The following is a 22683-nucleotide window of genomic DNA, read 5'->3' as shown; positions in this document are numbered from 1 at the left end:
CCAGCATCTTGGCCAAATTCCTGCCCTAACCAGCAGAGGACACTGCATCAGCGGCACAGCCGCACCTTAAGTCAATGATGCTACGTCCTGCAGCCTCGTACTGCATACAAACTACTTTGTGGAGAGTCGTTTGTCGTTTGTGGAGAGTCGGCGAGCTATCACCGACACTGAACAAATTCTTGCTCTAACCTACAGGGGTCGCTGCAACAGCGGCACAGCCACGCTCCCAGCAGATACACAATCAGCTGCCTGGTAGCCATAGGCTGCATACGAATTATGATGAAATAAATCATTTCCCTGGATTTTGTGCAAGCATTTGTGATGCTTTGTATAAGAAGATATTGATCGATACATTTTAATATCATATAAAATCAATGAACAACCAATAAGATTAACACAGCACTGGGGTGTGTTCCGTTAACAAGTTGCTTGCATAACGGAACACACCCCTGGATACACAAAAGCACGTAGCTGTGACACGGAGGTGGAACAAACCCAATCGTGCCATGAGTGCATTCAACTAAACATCGTATCACTTAATGCTGTGATCGTTCTGAGCGGATTCTCAAAAGAGATCATGCATATGTCCTGAGAGACGTGAACTACCGAGAGCACTCAACACCAGATGGATGACATTGATCGGATATGGAGTAAGGCGGTCAAACGGTTCATAATAAACTCCACCAACCAGATGAAGGCTCTTTGATCTATCATCTTCATGTACTATCCATCGGGACCATACTCTGTGTAGAGCGTTGGTGCTGCCTAAGCAGTCTCCTTGGGTATTGAACACAGTCCTGGACGGGTCGCCACTCCGACACTGGACACCAGCAAGCTTGCACTCATTTTGCCGACCTGAGAAGGATGACAGGGAGAGTCAACCCCACCTGGTATTAATTCAACAGGAAGGAGGATTTGAACTCAGGAACCTGGGATACCAAGCCCACCACCCTAACCATTAAGCCAACACCAGGCATATCATCTATATATTACTAAAACTCTCATCTTGTATATATGTATATATGTATGTACAGTGGGGAGAACAAGTATTTGATACACTGTTGATTTTGTAGGTTTTCCCACTTACAAAGCACGTAGAGGTCTGTAATTTTTATCATAGGTACACTTCAACTGTGAAAGACGGAATCTAAAACAAAAATCCTGAAAATCACATTGTATGATTTTAAAATATTTAATTTGCATTTTATTGCATGAAATAAGTATTTGATACATCAGAAAAACAGAACTTAATATTTGGTACAGAAACCTTTGTTTGCAATTACAGAGATCAGACGTTTCCTGTAGTTCTTAACCAGGTTTGCACAGACTGCAGCAGCGATTTTGGCCCACTCCTCCATACAGATCTTCTCCAGATCCTTCAGGATTCGGGGCTGTCGCTGGGCAACACAGACTTTCAGCTCCCTCCAAAGATTTTCTATTGGGTTCAGGTCTGGAGACCGGCTAGGTCACTCCAGGACCTTGAGATGCTTCTTACAGAGCCACTCCTTAGTTGCCCTGGCTGTGCGTTTCGGGTCGTTGTCATGCTGGAAGACCCAGCCACGCCCCATCTTCAATGCTCTTGTTGAGGGAAGGAGGTTGTTGGAAAAGATCTCGCGATACATGGCCCCAACCATCCTCCCCTCAATACGGTGCAGTTGTCCTGTCCCCTTTGCAGAAAAGCATCCCCAAAGAATGATGTTTCCACCTCCATGCTTCACGGTTGGGATGGTGTTCTTGGGGTTGTACTCATCCTTCTTCTTCCTCCAAACACGGTGAGTGGAGTTTGAACCAAAAAGCTCTATTTTGGTCTCATCAGACCACATGACCTTCTCCCATTCCTCCTCTGGATCATCCAGATGGTCATTGGCAAACTTCAGACGGGCCTGGACATGCGCTGGCTTGAGCAGAGGGACCTTGCGTGCGCTGCAGGATTTTAATCCATGACGGCGTAGTGTGTTACTTATGGTTTTCTTTGATACTGTGGTCCCAGCTCTCTTCAGGTCATTGACCAGGTCTTGCTATGTAGTTCTGGGCTGATCCCTCACCTTTTTCATGATCATTGAGGCTCCACGAGGTGAAATCTTGCATGGAGCCCCAGACCGAGGGAGATTGACTGTTATCTTGAACTTCTTCCATTTTCTAATAATTGCGCCAACAGTTGTTGCATTCTCACCAAGCTGCTTGCCTATTGTCCTGTCGCCCATCCCAGCCTTGTGCAAGTCTACAATTTTGTCCCGATGTCCTTAGACAACTCTCTGGTCTTGCCCATTGTGGAGAGGTTGGAGTCTGATTGATTGAGTGTGGACAGCTGTCTTTTATGCAGATAACGAGTTCAAACAGGTGCAGTTAATACAGGTAATGAGTGGAGAATGGGAGGGCTTCTTAAAGACAAAACTAACAAATCTGTGAGAGCCAGAATTCTTCCTGGTTCGTAGGTGATCAAATACTTATTTCATGCAATAAAATGCAAATTAATTATTTAAAAATCATACAATGTGATTTTCAGGATTTTTCTTTTAGATTCTGTCTTTCACAGTTGAAGTGTACCTATGATAAAAATTACAGACCTCTACGTGCTTTGTAAGTGGGAAAACCTGCAAAATCGGCAGTGTATCAAATACTTGTTCTCCCCACTGTATGTATGTTCCCGAAATACAGCCAAAACGGTACACGACAGCGCAAAAATTTTCGGCCTACCTTACTCAACATTCTCCTGCGGTGTGCAGTCTCAAGTTTCATTCAAATCGGGCAACGAAAAAAAAATATTTAAAAAATCATTTCCCGATTCAATGAAGTACTCTATGGGAGTGTTTCATCAATACAAACACCCTCATCGGTATAGTTCGCTGGAGATATTTTTTTTTTGAAATGATTTTTTTTATCAACCGCTGTCACAATGGGAACCCAACGGGTTCATGGGTCATCTTGTGTACTATAATAGAGCTATATGTATGTGTATGTATGTATGTAGCCAAAACTCAAGGGATTCCATTTTTCATAAATTAAAATGAGTACATGACTTTTTGGGGGAAACATCAGCAGTACGCATGTTTTTGCTTCATGTACGTAAACCAGGTTATTTTGTATTTTCGGGAGCGATTGCGGCAGCGGTCTGTTACGTATACACCGCTCAAACAGGGATGTGTTAGAAGAACGGGTTGCACGCTTGGATGTGAACAAGATCGCCCGTAGGGTGCGTACTCTGCTCGTACCAATAATTAGTCCGTCCCCCGCGCAGCGGGAGACAGGGTTTTGCAATTACGTGTCTGTGTCTGTCCTGGCCGTAACTTTTTTTTTACCATTTGAGCTTTTGTCATCAAATTTTCAACAAAGCTTTATTATGAGAATTTGAAGAAGACAAATGAAGAATAAGGTGGAAAGGACAAAGGCATCGTTTAGCATACAGAAGAAGAAGTACGAAGTCAAAGCGGATGCGTTTTGCATTTTCAGACGCTTTCTCGTCACCACTATTTTCGATTCAACCACACAACTGGAGCTCCATTCTAAGGAGGTAAATCATCTTCTCTTGACTATTGAAAGATTGCATTGTTAAAAGTGGAGAACTAGTAATTAAGAAAAGATTGGACCCAAAAAAGAAGACAATGCATTTCATGAGAAGCCTGTTTTGGAATAAGAAAGGCAGTTGCAAAGAGTAAAGGCCCTGTCACACCTTGACGTTTTAGCCAGCGTATGGCAAGGTATCAAAATGTATGCAAAACGCTGGCGTACACTGAACTATTGATGTTTTTTTTCCAGTTTTGGACATATTCATAACAAGTTGGACGTATGCATAACGTATGAGTGACGTACACAGAACGTTTCAATAACATATAGATAACTTATACCAACGAATGCTGAGCGTGTTGTCGGCGTTCACAACCTATGCCCAACGATAGTCTAACTTATGCATAGCGCGCGGCAGCATATCGCCGACGATCACATGGTGTAGCCTATTAAAAGGCTGCGGCTCGACGATTCAAATCATAACTGCACTATACATCGAAGTGTCAAGCTGCTGTCACACCTTGACGTTTTAGCCAGCGTATGCCGACGTATGAAAAATTTTCCGAATACGCTGGCACACGTCGAATACGTTATGGGTAAGTTTTGTATACGTTAAGAGCACGCTGAAGCATGCTGGAATACGTTGTAGTACGCCGAGTACGTCGACAAATTTTCAGCATGTTGAAAATTTTTCGACGCATCCAGCGTATGACGCACACGTTCCGCATACGCTGACATAAGTTGTAGGCACGTTACGCGATTGTTGACACACGTTACTTGTAAGTTACTCATAAGTCGAAAAACGTCGAGGTAATGTTTAGCATACTCGAAACTTAATTTTTAACCTTTGAGTAACGTGCTTTAAACCTATGTGTAACGTATCTCCAACGCACATTGACTTATGTAAACGTATTTGATTGACGTCTTCCGGACGACCACAGAACTTACTGAACGTGTTTCTAACTTACAGCTACCGTATAATGGCGTATTGGCAGCGTTTAGGGGAATTGGTATATAAAAATGGGCTTCACAGGAGGAACCCGTCAGTGTTCCTGACTCCATGTTTTTTTTTATTTTTTAATTTTTTTCTTCGGCATGACGGGGATGTTGACACTTCGATTTCTAGTGCGGTTATGATTTAAATCGTTGAGCGGCAGCCTATTAATTATATTATATTATAACCGCACTAGAAATCGAAGTGTCAATATCACCGTCATGCCGAAGAAAAAAAAAAAAAACCATGGAGTCTGGAACACTGACGCTAAACATTACCTCGACGTGTTTCGACTTATGAGTAACTTACAAGTAACGTGTGTCGACGTGTGTCACCGATCGCGTAACGTGCCTACAACTTATGCCAGCGTATGCGGAACGTGTGAGTCATACGCTGGTATACGTCAAAAAATTTCAAGCATGGAAAACAGCTCGGCGTACTACGACGTATGCCAGCGTACTACGATGTATGCCAGCATGCTCTTAACGTATACAAAACTTACCCATACGTATTCGACGTGTGCCAGCGTTTTAGACAAATTTTTCCTACGTCGGCATACGCTGGCTAAATCGTCTAGGTGTGACAGGGCCTTTGGACCAAGCACAGTATTGTAAGAGAACTTCAGCTAGACTCTGACTACGTAGTTGAATTGTTTGGCTTTTTTATGTAAAAGTACAGTGAGAACTTTTCATATGGATGGTGTGATAAACATGTTCCAGTAGGAAGAGCATCAAAAATCTTCAACATACAAATGAGGGAATTGGTCATTTTTGCTTTCCAACATCCTGGGAACAACTCTAAAGCAGAATCATCACTCTGGTGGATGAAACAGTTGATTTCAAAAAAAAAAATTACAAGACTTTGTGGACTAGTAGGATAGCTCAGAGGTAGTGCACTTACTTTTGAGCTGTGAGTCTGGGTTTCATTCCAGGTCCCAACTCTAAACCTCGAGACGTTAAGCTGGGTGTCCCATCTGCCAGCATTCGCTGGTGGACATGAAAGACACGAGATACCGCAGTGTCTTTTGATGCAAGTAGGCCATTGTGTTCCAGTAACTTTGCCAAATTCCTTCCCCAAATACCGCTGGAAAGAGCAATGGCAAACCACCCAGTGTGTTGCCTCCCTAGAGGAGTGACTGCACTGATGCTCTGGAAAGAGCTCTGGAAACTCATGAATGGAGTGGAAAGAACCAAATGCACTCGTCAGTGGAGCTCCCGTAACAACAGGATGGAATGAACTCGAGTGACCCTCCAATAAACCCTCGTCATCGTCTACACTCTACAAGATACGAAACGTGACAAGCGGAGGAAAAGAATGATGTTGACGCTCATGGAGGAAAGGTTGGAAAGTGTGGGGTATTACTAGATCATCTGTAGTATACCAGTGTTCAAACCACGATCAATGCCCAGTATGGTGTTTATAATGCACCACGAGGTGGAGCTACATGTTATGCGTGTCTTCTGTGAGTTTACAGCAGGAGGGTTGGATCATGGATGGGTTTGGGGTTAAGCTCATGCAATGACTGAAGCCGCTTACCGAACATCATCAAACGATTTGATATCCTTTGGTCTCTTTTCTCGGCTTTAGCATACTTAAACCAGATGAGCCAAGGTAACCATCCATACCTTCAACCTTGACCACAAAATTTCCACTCTGGCTTTGGTGAAGGTCTAAAGATCGTGATTGTTTGGTTTTTTTTCAAATGCACATTGCATGTAGAACATCCAGCTTAATATTTCGGTCAAAGCACAGCCTGATTGCTGATATGGTGTGCCCCCTGCTTACACCGTTCCAGTTTTACATCCAATTCTTCTTGGAATCAAACCCAGAACCAGACAGCTGAAAGACTTACAGAGCGTGGGAATAAAAATAATATTGTGGCTTTAACTAAACTAGAAAACTTCAAATAGCAATGATAAAAAGAAACAATGATGATTGTTTAATATGGTTATGATTGAGCTGTGACTGCTTTCGTGCAATGTGGGTCAACGACATATACACCACCCAAACGGGGAGATCATTTGGTGCATCATGCCTGTGCTATATCCACACCTTGGAAACGCAGTTTATTGATTTCTTTATATATTATTTTATATACTTCAGTCTCCACGATAAGGTTACCTGATATTCACTTCCTGGTTTCCAATTCCGACCTCATCATCATTACAACGGTGAGCTCTGAGATGCAGCACCCCCTCCCCAATGTTGATCACCAGGGAAACAGTTTAGATTTTCGAGGATTCGACTGCACACAGGAACAAATCCAGACAGGAAGGTCAGAGGCCACACCAACTGAGCTATCCTGCTCGTCCTCCACCGACAACACTCCCACAGACCTTATAGAGGTCTCCCATCCAAGAGGCCACCCTCACTTTTCTTAAATTCCAACATCTGGCCGGACTGGATCCATTGGAGCCGATAATGAAGGAAGCTTAGTTGATTTGACTTGTTCGTCATTGGCCGCAATTAGGTGGAAAGGTATAAGTTAACGAACCTTACACCTGCATCGCTACGGGCCAAGAGCAGACAGGTATTTCTGGCAAAAAAAAGAGAAGCAAACGAGCTGTGAACTAACGGAATTATGGTTTTTGTCAACACTTTTGGTGGGGGTGCACAGTTGCAAATTCAACAAAACGATTGGAAATCTGTTCTACATCAAAGGTTGCTCAGATGGAGGGTGGCCATATCGACATGGCCCATGACGGAGACCATTTGGGCCAGCAGAGCGGCGAGGGAAGGGCTCGAAGCGACGCCGGAGCATCAAAAGAAGTTGATGGTTTCTCCAAAATCCCAAGATGGGCCTGTTCCGGCTGGGCCAAACACCACACCGGTGATAAAGGGACTTTCGCTCTGTCCGGCTGTCAATGCATGGCCGGAGGCACCGCGGGTCGAGGGCTAAGACCGCGAGAAAGCCAGACCCTTCCCTCTCGCCCTGCCACGGCGCTCGGCTGATCTCGCCCCCAGGGCTCGGTGCCGCGACGAGGGTAACGCACCTTGACCTTGTCTGCACCCCGGCGCTCTGCAATCCTTGCCTGAGGGTACAACCCAAGTCACCACCGTTGGTGGCTCAAATCCTCTACGTGCTGTTTATTTTACCTGTCTTTGTGTCTGTTCCTCTGATGTCGCTGACAACTGTTGAGAAGGTCTTTCCTTCAATACCTTTTCATTAAAAAAACGGACAAACCGACATCCTATATGGCATTTGAACCTGGAATCACAGCATTATTATGAGGCATGTACACTCGGGTGGGAAAACCAATCAGGATTCGGTGGTTTCCTCTATTATACGACGATCATAAACTTACTTCATTGTTCTTCAAACCGCTGGTAATCCCGTTCCAGGATCGACGCTTCAATAGCTTTCTTGATTTGCTAATTTGTCTCCATTTCATGCCACAACTGTCCCCACATGGACGCTGTGAAAAGGAAATTTCATGTCATTACGCATACTTTACGATGTGTGACCTACAAACATATTCCCCATCAGATGTGAAGACGTTAGGAGCAAAGTTTGGGTCCAGCACCGAGGTCGCCGCTCTTCGAACACGACCAGGTAACGCTTTTGGTCGCATGCTCGGGATGCACCACCTTCAAGCAGGATCCTCTGGTGTGACATTCAAGAAATAAAACAAAAGTTATACAAATGATTTTGTGCGACGAACAACTCGTATTATAGTATAAAATTGTACCAGCTTCGGTCAAATATCTTTTCTTGCAATGAGATTATTCACAACAGTCCAAGAAATGCTGACCTTGGTGAACATTTCAACCCATAAAGGTGACTCGTAAGGAAACGTCTGTTCGTGTATTGTTGTGTTTTTAACTTCTCGGGGTAAATTAATCAACCTTTAGTGTAACAATAGTTATTTCGTGGCATTCGCTCAGTTGAATGTGTTATATTGCATGTAAAAAGACGCGTTGCGAATGTATTAGACAGGTGTCCGTGCACTGCATGTTCTTTTTACCTTGCACACTCTACTCTTGAGTCATTTTCACGCACCTCTCTGGGGAGAAATGACTTCCTGGCCTCTCTTGAATCCCTCACAACCCTTAAAAACCATTAAAACTGGTCTGGGGGTACATCCTGTGCCCTACTGCCTGGTGGGCAATCAATCATAATTAAGCCCTGGTAGCACGCCAAAAGCAGCCAACTAACAACACCGGGCCAATCTCAAGATGCCACCAGAGAAGGGCTCTGACAAGCCAATCAGGTGAGAAGGGAGAACCCCTTGACTCCCACAACTCCTCCCATGGAAGCGGGGGGGGGGGGGACACCATAAAAGGAGGCACACACAAGAAGAGAGGGTGGCCTAGAGTGGGAGCTTGAGCTTGAACGAGCTTGGGCTTACTGCCGGAGCTTGCTTGCTTGTTTGGATCACCTTGGCTTGTCTGAAGAAAGCTCGTCTTGGGAACTTGTGGGACTGGAGAGAATTGGGCCCGAGACTGGAGGTGGATCTGCTCTGGGGAGTCTGGTCATCCTCGGGTCCTGAGCGTCTTGCTCTCATGAGCATCTTGGTCAGCGTCTTTGGTCTTGATGCCCTTACTTAATGGTGCGGAATACACACTGTGCTCATCGTCTGTCTTGGGGTGTGCGGTGTAACTCGGAGGCACATGGAGCGGAGCCAGCCAGGACAAAAGGAGACGTTGTGCCAGAGTCATTGACGGCATCAGCTCAATTGACGGGGCTCGAGTACTCCCCCTCGTCTTCTTTCTTTCTCTCTCATCTCTATCTATCACTGCATTGTCTCGGATGTGTGATTGGTGCCATATGTACAGTGTAAGTGATTGTTGAAGGAATCGGAGGGCAGATTGGTCCGCGTATGGGATAAGAGGGAATGCGATTGACTGTACATACACTACATGGCCAAAAGGATGTAGACACCTGCTCGTCTAACATCTCATTCCAAAATCATGGGCATTAATATGGAGTTGGTCCCCCCTTTGCTGCGACAACAGCCTCCACTCTTCTGGGAAGGCTTTCCACTAGATATTGAAACATTGTTGTGAGAATTTTCTTCCATTCAGCCACAAGAGCATTGGTGAGGTCGGGCACTGATGTTTGGCGATTAGGTCTGGCTCGCAGTCGGCGTTGCAATTCATCCCAAAGGTGTTCGATGGGGTTGAGGTCAGGGCTCTGTCGGGGCCAGTCAAGTTCTTCCACACCGATCTCGACAAACCATTTCTGTATGGCCCTCGCATTGTGTCTGTATGGACCGGGCATTGTCATGCTGAAATAGGAAAGGGCCTTCCCCAAACTGTTGCCACAAAGTTGGAAGCACAAAATTGTCTAGAATGTCATTGTATTCTGGAGCATTAAGATTTCCCTTCACTGGAACTAAGGGGCCTAGCCACAACCATGAAAAAAGACCCCAGACTATTATTCCTCTTCCACCAAACTTTATAGTTGGCACTAGGCATTCGAGCAGGTAGCGTTATCCTGGCATCCGCCCAACCCAGATTTGTCCATCAGACTGCCAGACGGTAAAGCGTGTTTCATAACTCAAGAGAACGCATTTCAACTGCTCCATGTCCAATGGCGGTGAGCTTCACACCACTCCAGCCGACGCTTGGCATTGCGCATGGTGATCTTAGGCTTGTGTGCGGCTGCTCAGCCATGGAAACCCACTTCATGAAGCTCTCGATGAACAGTGTTTGTGCTGACATTGCTTTCAGAGGCAGTTTGAAACTCGGTAGTGACTGTTGCAACCGACGACTGTCGATTTTTCCATGCCACGCGCTTCATCACTCGGAGGTCCTGTTCTGTGAGCTTGTGTGGCTAACCACTTCACGGCTGAGCTGTTGTTGCTCCAAGACGTTTCCACTTCACAATAACAGCACTTACAGTTGACCGGGGAAGCACAAGCAGGGCAGAAATTTGATGAACTGACTTGTTGGAAAGGTGGCATCCGATGACGGTGCCACGTTGAAAGTCACTGAGCTCTTCAATATGGCTCATTCCACTGCCAATGTTTGTCGATGGAGATTGCATGGCTGTGTGCTTGATTTTATACACCTGTCAGCAATGTCAGGTCAGGTATGGGAGCATGCGCCGAAGCAGCTCGTCGCTGCGTCCATTTTCCGCTGGTACGCCAATGGCCTTCGTCTGGCCATCTTCCAGGTTGACGCCTGGCCCATCCCCATCTCTTTGAGATGCTGATCAATCTGCTGCAAACACGAGGCACGTGGTCGGCCCATTGGCCTCCTCCATTCAAGAGGCTCCCTCGCTGAGAGAATCTGGTGAGCAGGATCAGCATCAGGAAAACGAGCCACATATCCATACAGCTGCAGCTGATGCTCACGGACTAGGCAGGTAACAAATCTCATTTGTCTCTCTCAGCAACTGCTCGTTAGACACAATCTGACCAGCAATAGCCAAGGATTCTCCGAAGAGACCTGGTACCAAAGGAATTAAGTCTCCATCTCAGATCCCTGGTCAGAGTCCAAGTCTCACGTTCATAGAGCAAGACTGGAAGCACCAAGGACCTGAAGACTTGGACTTTCGTTCTCCCACACAGGTACTCGCAGCACCACACCCCATTATCCAGTGAATTCATGACTCCCCAGGCCCGACCCAGACATCTGTTGACCTCCAGCTCACAGCCAGCAGACATGAATGTCACTGCCAAGGAAAGTGAATCTCTCCACAACCTCAACATCTTCACCACAAACAGGAACAGACAGAATAGCAGCGTGCAAGATGCTTGATGCATAGCAGCATCCAGAAGTTTTGACCCAGGAAACCCGTAATCCCAGCGGCTCCAACCCCTCATTCAACACCTCGAGGGCCCCCAAAAGGATATCCAGAGTCTCTGCAAAGATGACTGCATCATCTGCGAAATCAAGGTCAGAGATTTTGACATTCCCAAACAATGCATCGCAACTCGATCTCTCCGACATCCTCCTCATAATCCAGCCCATACCAGTGTTGAAAAGTGTAGAGGCCAGTACACACCCCAGACGAACTCCAGTAACAACTGGAAATAAGTCAGGAATGGTACCACCACATCTCACGGCACTCTCAGCACCAGAGTATAGTTTAGACATCAGATTGATCAGTTTTGGTGGCACCCCATGAAGTCCAAGAACCCTCCAGAGGGCATCCCGATTCACTGAATCAAACACTTTGCAGAGATCAACATAGGCAGCAAGCAGCCCCTGCCGAAACTCTCATCTGCGTTCGGTGAGGACCGGAAGAGCAAGGATATGGCCAATCGTTGATCTCTTTGATGTAAAGCCTGAGACAACAGAGCAGACACAGGCTCGGCTTGAAGATCAACGTGCAAGACAAGCAGCCATCAGGTCAGCTGAGACTACAGAGCAAACACAGGCTTGGGTTGAGGATCAGGTCAATCGTTGACCTCATTGGTGTAAAGCCTGACTGCTCTAGATGCCGGTGCTCAAGCAGATGGGGGCGAACCCTATCAATAATTATCCGAGCAAAGACCTTGCCCATTACTGAGAGCAGCGTCACCCCTCGGTAGTTGTTGCAGTCTTGGCGATCAGCCGTTCCCTTTCCAGAGAGGGACAACAAGGCCCCTCTTCCAGTCAGTTGGGATGATGCTTGTGTTCCAGGTAGAGCACAGAACTGCATGCAACGGCACGAGTCCAGCATTTCCACCAGCCTTGAGAAGTTCAGCATGGATGCCAGAATTCCAAGGAGCTTTATCCTGTGGTGGAGTCTGCGGGCCTATGGGGAAGGGCATGGTGATGATGCATGGTGGGGGTGATGATGGGAGGAGTGGCCGTGGGGGTCGGCAAGGGATATGAGGTGTGCGCGCCGCCTGAGGCGTCGTAGTAATGCTGGAGTCGTCCGGCTCGTGCGTGTGCATACGAATAAAGGAGAGCTGCCGGGCAGAGTACGCCCGCGCTCGTACTTGTACAACACAGCCCGGCTCGACTGTCCTTCCGCTCGTGTCTGCCTGCTAAGCATCTTCCATTTCAGTACAGTACAGTTGGCGAACGAGGATCTTCGAATCGGCGTGTGTAAGGGCGGCAAATGACCCATGCGGTTCCAAGCTTCAGAGCCAAAGGTCTCGCCGGCGCGAACATGGCAGAGAATCGGTGCACGGCAAACGTACGCGTGCCCGCCTTCGTCGGAATCGACTTCGGCCACGTCGAGTGGGCAACGTTCGTTCATTTGGTTCATTTTCCTGTTCGTTTTGTCGAGGACACGCGTTTCGGCTCGAACGCGGCGTTGGACGTCGCGCAAGCTCTGGAGAATGTCCGAGGTCTCGATGGTCGGGGCACAGCAGATGGTCTAGGGGTCATCCCGATGGGCCAGGCACGCATGGCCATGCGCACGGTCTGCGGCGTGGGTCGTGGGCGAGCGTGGCAATGCAATCACTCGGACGGCGGTCTGAGCTCTCGAGGTCGTCTACGGTGTGTGGGCCGAGGGTCATCGCCCATTGTTACGGTCATAGATGGCGGTGTGCGAGGCGATCCTTCCGTCCCGCGTCAAAACCTGGTTGCAATTGATCCGGAAATGACAAGATCAGTGGCGGGGGGGGGGGGGGGAAGTGAGCGAGGCACGGATCGGGTGTCGAATTGAGTCCACTCGTGCTGGCCGCGCATCGCATTCGGCTGTGCCGTGCAAATTCACGACAGAGGAACGTCCGGCACGGCTCAGAGATCGTTTTATTTCTGGTCTGCGAGCAGCCATCCTACGGTTGACCGATATCACATTCGACTCGGCGGTCGCGACTGCTTCATCTGTCGAGCAGGCACTCGCGGATGTCCGCGCCATTGCTGGCCAAGACGTAGTGAGTAGCTCCAGCTGGAGCATGGCGGCTAATCCCCAGGGCCACGCGGTGACCGCGCAGGTGCCGCAGGGTGCTCGCGCGCCTAGCGGTGCGGGACGAGGGCGCGCACCGCAGCACGGTCGCACCGGGAGCGAAGGGGCACCGCAGCGGGACCCCAGTGACCTGGAGATCAGCCTGCAGCCGGGGCATGACGATGCCGGCGAGCCGGAGCAGGAGCCGGACTCGGCGAGCCGGACCCTTTTGGGTCGGAACGGGTTCCGGTTCGTGCCTCCAGATGTGCCAGTGCTCTCTTTGAGACCTTTGTCGAGTACCGAGGGCAAGGCTCTGGCGGCGGGGGCCGCGTCGATGCAGCGGGAGCCACCGTTCGTTGCTGCCTGCGGCGATGATGTGCGCTCCAGGAGCGGCGAGAGCCATATCAGCTCTCGCGATGAGTTCCCGCGCTTCACTCGCGATGAGTTCCCGCGCTTCGGCAGGGTTCGTGAGGCAATGCGCATCGGTGTTGTCCAGGCAGTTTCAACAGGTGGCGGTGAGCCCGTGGCGTTAGAGGGAGTCGCGAGTCGCAACATCAAGTCGGCAACCAAGAAACGAACTCGTGATGTGGGTTGTGGGTTGTTGTTCATGGCATATGTGCTTTTCCTTGCTCTAGTGATGCAGTTTAATGTTGTTGAAATAAATGCCAGCAGTTCTCGTGTGAAAGTGGATTTGGCGGGGATCAGTCAGTGGAGTTGGTGTTATGATCAATGTGATGTGGGGGCGAATAAAGAAGGTTTGTTGGCCTCCAGTTGCTCCAGGCCGCAGGTAATTGCTTTGTCATGTGCTGGGATTTTATCAAAAAAGCGCGCTGTACGGAAAAATGAGTTTGCAATACTTCGAATAATGTTCATAGTGATTTATAACGAGCCTATGATTGCAGTGTGGGTTAAATGGAGTTGCTCCCGTCTAGCTGCCGTGTGGGTCTCGGAGATCGACTCGGAACCAAGGCTGGTGCCCTGGTCGGCGTTACCCCCACCTCTGATTGCGAGCGCAACTCTCTGTGTTCGCTCAAGGCCGTTGGGACGGGCGTTGGCGTCTCAACTGATTGTGGTACGTGAGTTGTTTTGGCGCATTAGATGCATGCAGCCAGCGGCGCTGTTCAGCGCCCCCGGCCAAGGTCGATCAGGGCTGGCGCCACGGCTTCCAGATAGCGGGCTGCCGGCCTCGGGATGTTTGTCTACGTCGGGTCTGCCTGGGGGGAGTGGGCCAGAGGCGTTTGATGGGGCCGGGGGAGGTTGGCTCGAAAGGTCGTCACGACCTCGGGGAGGGGCATGTCAGCATGGGCCGCCTGGGGGCGTTTTTGCTGCGTAGTGCTGCTGTGCTTCTCATTTGCTGCTTCATATCGGTAACACGGTCAGAGTGGGGGGGGGGGCTTTGTGCACCTCCGTCTTTGGAACCTGGCCTTTACTGCTCCACGCGCTCGCATCGACACATTATATGATGTGGTGTGCTATTATACTTCGCTATTTTCATTTTATTTCCATGATTATTCTACGAAGTCCTTCGTGTTCTGTATGCTTCTTATAATGGTACTCATTTAATAATCATAGTTTTAGGGGGGAGGAGTGTGGTGGAGTCTGCGGGCCTATGGGGAAGGGCATGGTGATGATGCATGCTGGGCGTGATGATGGGAGGAGTGGCCGTGGGGGTCGGCAAGGGATATGAGGTGTGCGCGCCGCCTGAGGCGTCGTAGTAATGCTGGAGTCGTCCGGCTCGTGCGTGTGCATACGAATAAAGGAGAGCTGCCGGGCAGAGTACGCCCGCGCTCGTACTTGTACAACACAGCCCGGCTCGACTGTCCTTCCGCTCGTGTCTGCCTGCTAAGCATCTTCCATTTCAGTACAGTACATATCCCATTTCAACCGGTTGACCACAGTCTGTTTCCATAAACGAAGGTGCTGTTTCCATAAATGAAGGTGGATCACAGTTGATTGGAGGATCAGCAATAGGGATAGTAACACCCCTGACATCCAACTCAACAACAGCTGGTGGATCAGTTTGGTACAGCCACTCAAAGCAACCGACCCAGAGGGCCTTCACTTCAGACTCCTCTGTCAAGAGCCTACCACCCTCTGCTCGAACTGCAGTACACCGAGGGATGGGCTTGGATGAACGCAATGCGCAAATTCGCCTGTAAGCAGGATGAGAATCACTTGACCACAGGTGATGCTCTACCCCTTCACAGATTCCTTGCACATAGGCCTCCTTGTCCACCCTCAGTGCACATACAGTTTTACGCCTCAGCTCCCTGAACAGCTCAGCTCTGCCATTCAGCCTGGCCCCTGCGATTCAGTCAATGGTATCCAGTGTCCCTTGAGTGACAAAATTATTCTTCGCCCTGCGGTGAGTTCTAAGACATCCAGTGGCAACATCAATGATGGTGGTCTTGATGGCACTCCACAACTCTTCAGGTTCCTCCAAAGCAACCAGACCCTCCAAATTTCCTCTCTGCCTGTTCACAAACTCCTCAGTTACCCTCTCATCCTTGAGCTTGCCAACATCCAGCCTAGGCTGGGATGGTACCATTCTCCTGGATTTAAGCTGCAACTTCATAGTTGCTACAACAAGCCTGTGGTCAGTATTGAGGAACTGAGCACTCCAGTAGACCCTGCAGTTCTGGATCATCCTCCAGCGACCACCAACGAGCACATGGTCAATTTCCTTTGCCACATCACCAGCGTTGGAATCCCAAGTCCAGCGATGAGCTTGTGGGTGCTGAAACCTTGAACCAGCCACCCTAAGTCCATGACTTCTTCAAAGTCAAGGAACTTAGTGCTATTCTGGTTCACAGTTCCATACCCATAGGGACCAACACAAGACTCATAACCATCCCTCTCAGTTCCAAATGATGCATTGAAATCCCCTAATATAAGATGAGAAGCGTATCTTGCCTGGGGCACTGATCAACCACAGACTCGAGCGTGGCATAGAATTTGTCCTTCATGGTGAGATCACTCACTTAAGTCAGAACATATACATAGACCAGGGAAATGACACCGAATGATTGACGAATCCTTAGTCTCATAAATAGCTTGTTGACTGGTGTTACCTCAATTATCGTTGGAGTCAGCTTATTGGACACAGCTACAGCAACTCCTTGGGCATGGTAACCATCAGAGTGACCAGATCAACAGTAGGTGTAACCACCCACCATGATCTCGCCGCAATCCAGTCTCCTAACTTCAGAGAGTGCTGCAATACCAATCTCCAAATGCTTGAGCTCAGATGATAACAGAGACAGGTGATCATACACTCTTAGGGATAGGACATTTCAGGCACCCACCCGAAGGGACCGCCTCAGGTTAACCCAAGGTGACCGCCGTCTGGTGGACGGCACCTTAGCACCACCCCGACACACACTACCACAATCTGACCCTTGAAGGTTACCCCGTGGTTTCCCTCCTATCATCAAAGATTGGGGGCCCCGAAGGCTTTGCCCCAATCCCGTCATCCATTGAGCTGCTCTGCGAAGGGAAGCTGCACAGGATGTACTCCTTCGGAGTGGGTTTTAAGATTTATTTTTGCTTTTGGTACGTTTTGCGGGACGAAGTGTTTTACGGTGGCCGCAGTGCAAATTCTGCCACCAACCTCCTCATAAAAAGTAACCCAACTGCAGGAGGATGTTCTCGGACACAGTTGGCTGCTAGATATGGATAAACGTTGGCTCACAAGGAGCTCCTCCACCCTTTGACAGGTTTTGTTTTTAATCCTGCTGGGTGTCCATATACAAGCACCCTCCTCACCAAGAACCTTGGTCGGGGAGACGGTTTAGTCGCCGACAACCCGACCATGGAACAGGTTAGTACAGGTTTACATGATACCTGTAGCATGTCACATCTAATCTGACCTGACCTGACCTGAATCAGCAATGGGTGTGGCTGAAATAGCCGAATCCACTAATTAGAGTTGTGTCCGCATACTTCTGGCCATGTAGTGTATGTGCCCTGTAAATTGCTTTTGTATGTACGTGCGGTTTTAATACATGCTTCAACCTCTTTCATGTCTTGACTCCTGTCTGTCCCGAAGCCAGCATATGGCAACTGGCGGTTGATTAATCGAGAGATTTCGACTGTAGATAAGAACGCAGCACGTGACTTGGTTCCACTCGGCCAATCAATTAAGATCTGTCACGTGATTGCCGGCACGATTCGCCATTCATAACGATAACCTCATTAGTACCGGTAACACGGCCTTGAACCTGAAGCCGGCTCGAGGTTAAATGGTACGAAGGGCGATCGTGGTCTTTCAAGACTCACCGTCCCTCTGGAGTTATTCAGATGGGCAACAACCATAACAATACAAAGCTCTTTATAACCACTTTCTCATCCACTCGCACTCATTCACTGATTCACTCACTCATAGGTTTAGTAACTTTGAGGTGGGCGAGAAAGGTAAATTAAAATATCCATGAATAAAAGTCTGCAGGTGAAGTCTTGATTTGCTCACTGTGGGTCATATGATCCAAGACAAAGTTTACACTGGAACTGGTTGCCGGCAACGCTAACACATGCCTCTTGTCTCTTATTTTATACCCTTTGCAGTATTTACATTAAAAAATTACTGTAGCTGTAAACTTTTAAAAAAAAAAATAGCTCATGCTAATCACAAATTCTTGATTTAATTGAGTTATTTTTCTGCTTACAGAATTCACAACCACAATCCACATCATCGACCATATAAAGCACAATGTGTGTTTGTGGATGTGCTACTTGCAAAATCGAAGATTTTTCAAGTTTACAGGTTCGTCGATTTTGTTATTCTGTCTGTTTTTCACCCACAAGTCACAATTTCAAAACTGATCTTCACGAAACTTCATCACATGGTAGAGTTTGTCAAAAGGAAGAAGCCGATTGTTTTTGAGGTCAAAAGGTCAACATGGGTTGAATTTCTGGAATTATCTATTTTCATCCGATTGACTTGAAATTTAAAGAGGATTTATTTTTCAGGTCACTGAATTCAACTAGGCAATTATTTTTGTGGTCAGCTTCGACCAAAAGGTCAGCATAGGCCGGATATCTAAAATTGTCAATTTTCATCCGATTCACTTGATATTTGAAGAGGAGTTGCATATTTGGTCATTGAATTCAACCACCAATTATTTTTGAGGTTAAATTTGTTTTCTGGATTTTGCAAGTATCATGCTCTGCATGATATCTTCTTGTTTGTGTATTTATTTGTGTGATGTCTGTCCCCCTTAAAAAGGACGATTTAAGAAGGGCTTCAAAAGGCCAATCTTTTAACACGACTGTGTGTTCACTCTGGTCTATTTTTTTTCAGCATAAAAAACTCGAAAAACATTTTCCATTAAAGAGTAATTACATCTCTTCTTTGGGAAATGTAGAAGGTGACTTGAAACTGGGCCTCAATTGTGGTGTACAAAAAAGTTTAAAAAATAGCAATAAATACAATGCACAGGGAGGTGAAATTCACTGCACATGATACGTACCACGTGTAGAGTAAAATGAGTTAATTTACATACGTGTGATGTCTAATAAATAAAGAAGAAATAAGCACACCTGACGCTAGGCCAAGGCTTCAGGATTTGGCATGCTCACGAGGCTGTATCCTCAAAATAAAAGTTTCCAGAAGATAAAGAGAACAGGGTAACATTTGTACATGTCGTGTTTTAAAAATAACACTTTTTCTTGCTACAAAACATCATATCTTCCATTCTCTGAATATTTAGAATAAAATTAGATGATCCGTGAGCCCGTTGTGACAGAGGTTGATGAAAAAAAAAAAGACAAAATTTTAATATTATTTAGTGGTGAAACTTTAACTTGAAGAAAATTTGAGCGTTTAGCTCAGGAGTCATCGTTCAACGAAGCACGCGTTTAATGACAACATTCTTGGTTGATCTCCCATCCTTCAGGAATACTTTGACATTTTCCTTCACCTTTCCTCGGCTAAGAGCCGCATACAGTTGTCCATGCTGAAATACCGGTTTCTCGAGGTATATCAACACATTTTCCATAGTTTGTCCTTGCGCTTTATGGATCATCATACCAAAACTTGACTGAATCGGGAATTGACTCCGCTTAAGTGGTTGATTTTTTAATAATATTTTTCGTTGCACGATTTGAACGAAACTTGATATTGCGCATCAAAATGTAAAAAAAAAACGGAGAAAAGAAAGTTGAAGAAATTATTGTGCGTAATCTTCGAAACACAATTTTATTTGTTAACTAACACGGACGTATTAGATCAAAATGGTGATGTTTATTTTATGCTTAAAAATAAATCATTTGTCTCTACTAAATGTTTGAGATTTTAAAAATAAATCATTTCAAGAAAAAACAAAAAAGATAGCTCCAGCAAACTATACCGTTGAGGTTGTTTGCATTGATCAAATTCTCCCAAAGAGTACTTGACTGAATCGGGAATTGATTTTTCAATATTTTTTTGCGTTGCCAGATTTGAACGAAACTTGATACTGCACACCACAGGCGAATGGTGAGTAAGGTGGCCCTAAAATTTTTGCGCTATTGTGTACCGTTTTGGCTGTATTTCGGGAATATACATACATACATACATATATACAAGAGGAGAGTTTTAGTCATATATAGATAGATAATTCCAACCTGTCATTTTTGATGGGCTTTTATACTTGTCAAATATGTTAAGCTTATATTTATTATGTACGCACCCGGATAGTTGTACAGTGTGCAAGCATGTTCCACCAGTATAAATACAGTATTACATGATATTTCAAAAAGTTGTCCATGAGTTGTGACAAAACTAGGTGAATGAATTGGGTAGGTGACAAGAACTAGCTGATTAGATGTTGGTTCAGATCCAGATCCAGATCCTGCCTTTCAGTGAGATAACCAGCCTACATTTAGCCAGAGTTTTGTGATTTTTTTTCCCCTGGATTCCTCGCTTGGAGTTGCATCAGTTTGCCAAATTTAAAGTTTCCAGTCCACCAAGAAAGGACTAGACATATATATCAGTGAGTCAGTAGTTTAAAATATTTTAAAGTATAAATGAAAGGGAGTGGTGGGGGGGGGCAGATGAAGGGAAAAATGGCATGTGCATCATCCTCTCTTATCTGAACACGAATGGACTAATCGCCTATCTTAACCAAAGATCTTTATCACACTGGGCTTATAAGGGGAACACAAGATAACTTAAGAGGAGACAGATGGGGAGGGAGAAATGATATGGGCTTTCCTTAAGGTATAAGGGTGCTTGGTGTGAGAACATGTTGATCGGACCCACGGGCGAGCGCCCCGCAACTCGTACTGCAGTTGACACTACGGCCTGCACTCTGCACAATTCTGTAACTCTGCTCGCCCAGCCCTATGCGCTCTGCACTCTAAGGCTCGCACTCCTCAGTGGTATTCCGTTCACCCTCAAAATGAAACTCACCTACTCCTGGAACTGCACTACACTCAAATAGAAATGATTCCACACTTCTGCGCCAGCTTTGTATAGGATTGGCTCTAGCATCATCTGCCTGGGGCCCGTCCTTTGCTGTATATCGCACATGTGGGTTTGCTATGTCTTTGTGGCATGGCAGCTATGGCACACACGGTTGCACCATATCCCTCAGCATCCCCAGAGAGAACATAAGAAGTTCCACCATTTCATCGCAGCACCTCAAGAGATAGTACATGTGGTCCCGCAATCTTGATTTTGCAATCACACGGGAGGTGAGAAAGTACAACAGGGAATGATTGAGAAGCACCATATACAGTGGGATAAAGGGGAAAAAAATACAGATAAGTGGTCTCGGATGACAGTTCGGTTTCTATATCTACAATCCTGGAAGTTACTAAACAGGGTACAACAAAACGCCTTCTGGTTTAATTAATTTTCAAAAACATCAAAAACATTAATTATGAAAAAGTTACCTAATTAACCCCTTCATTAACTGCTAAGTCATTTTCATAACACTGCCCCCTTCCTTCCTCACAGATTCATCTTGGAGTCTCACCTCTTGCTGGGGTGAGACAGGACGGTAACAACTATTCACCAACAACAATTCTTCCCTACTCCAACTCCAAAACAATCGAAGAGTAGCTGTGTAGTCATGTGCCTTTTCTATCTGCAAGGATCCCTACCTTCTCACACACATCCATCCCTATGCACATACTTATTTATAAACAGAATTTCAGCAACAACAAAATAAAAAGTTATTTGGGGGATGTGCATTCACACTTAAAATCACAGAGCAACCAATAGAGTTCATATTAAAACAAGGACAAATGTGTCCAAGAGCGGCGTCATAAAGGTTTTGTCTTCACCAGAAGAAGAAGAACAAGAAGAAGAAGAAGAACAACAACAAAGCGGAGCTCTCTTAGAGCAAGCGTTCGCAACGCGACGCGGCTAAAAAGGTTCAGACTTCCTGAAGGAAGGAGCACAATTGTCTGAGACAGTGAAGTGTCCATGGGGCTACAAATAACCTCATGACACAGCGGAAAGCAATATCATTTGGACAGCAAAATCATCAAGTCATGGGCCAGCAAAAGAAGATTATTTTTGCAGCAATGTCATGGCAGCAGGCTTGTCTTGTGGTAGCAATGATGATCAGCAGGATGGTAGCTTGATATTGCTGGCTAGCCATAGGTGATGGTAATGGCAGATAGTTCTTGTCAGCAGGAAAGAGGAAGGTCTGATTTAACCTCTCCCTCGCTCCCCCCCTTCCTCCCCTCACTTCAGGGGATGAAATGATGGTGAACCCCAAAACCGAGATGGTTGATGTCCTCTCAAATTCCAATTCCTCTATTCTATCCTTATCAGTGACCGACACATTGTGTGGTACCTATATTAAACCTACCGGAGAGTACCTATACTAACCCCAGTACACAATGAAAACACTCATTTCAAATTTACTTTTAAACCCACAACTGTGGTCCGAATGACCAATTTCCCACTGCTCGCATCCTGCGAATTTTGGCATGGCCCTCACATAAATTCTCCTATCCCTGTGCTCAGGCACAATCATCAGGCTAGCCCGTATGGCCCCGATTCAGGCCTCCTTGCCTGACTATCTTGCGATGGCACCTGAGATTTCAGGGTGAACCTGGAGCATCCATCCCATGCACCCTTACTGATCGTGAGACCCTCCCTGGGTCCTACTGTGGGGCCCTTCCTGGCACCCGCTGTGTCCTCAAGGCACTCACATGCTGTGGGCACTCTCTCAGGTGCCTGGGCCGAACTCTAAATAACGGAGCTGAACTGCCTTTCGACGTCTCCAGTGGCACTCAGCCATTCAGGAGGCCACAAGGCCTTCTCCTTCTACTGCTCGAGGCACACTCCCAACCCACAAATTACACATTTGCACCCACGTCTAACAATTCCACCGATTAATTTGCCATCTCCAACTGACCAGCATCCTCGCAGCTTCCATTTCCAAACCTTCTAACCCCTCTGTGTGGCCAACCATTAACT

General features: G+C 46.8%; 1 long non-coding RNA gene across 1 annotated transcript in view; it reads right to left on the bottom strand.

Moving 5' to 3' along the window:
- Positions 1-6377: 6377 nt before the first annotated feature.
- The window catches only part of LOC147013730 (uncharacterized), a 35576-nt gene continuing 19270 nt past the window's right edge, over positions 6378-22683 (bottom strand). The window contains exons 4-6 of the long non-coding RNA XR_015050495.1: positions 8023-8102; positions 7804-7914; positions 6378-6743 (exon numbers count right to left, since the gene is read on the bottom strand). This is a non-coding gene — a long non-coding RNA (uncharacterized LOC147013730). The remainder of the gene's footprint in view (positions 6744-7803; positions 7915-8022; positions 8103-22683) is intronic.

This window comes from Eptatretus burgeri, chromosome 13 (assembly GCF_056783735.1).
Source record: "Eptatretus burgeri isolate ZD-2024b chromosome 13, Ebu_testis_v1, whole genome shotgun sequence".
Lineage (NCBI taxonomy): Eukaryota > Metazoa > Chordata > Myxini > Myxiniformes > Myxinidae > Eptatretus > Eptatretus burgeri.
This window is presented reverse-complemented; position numbering and strand designations above follow the sequence as displayed.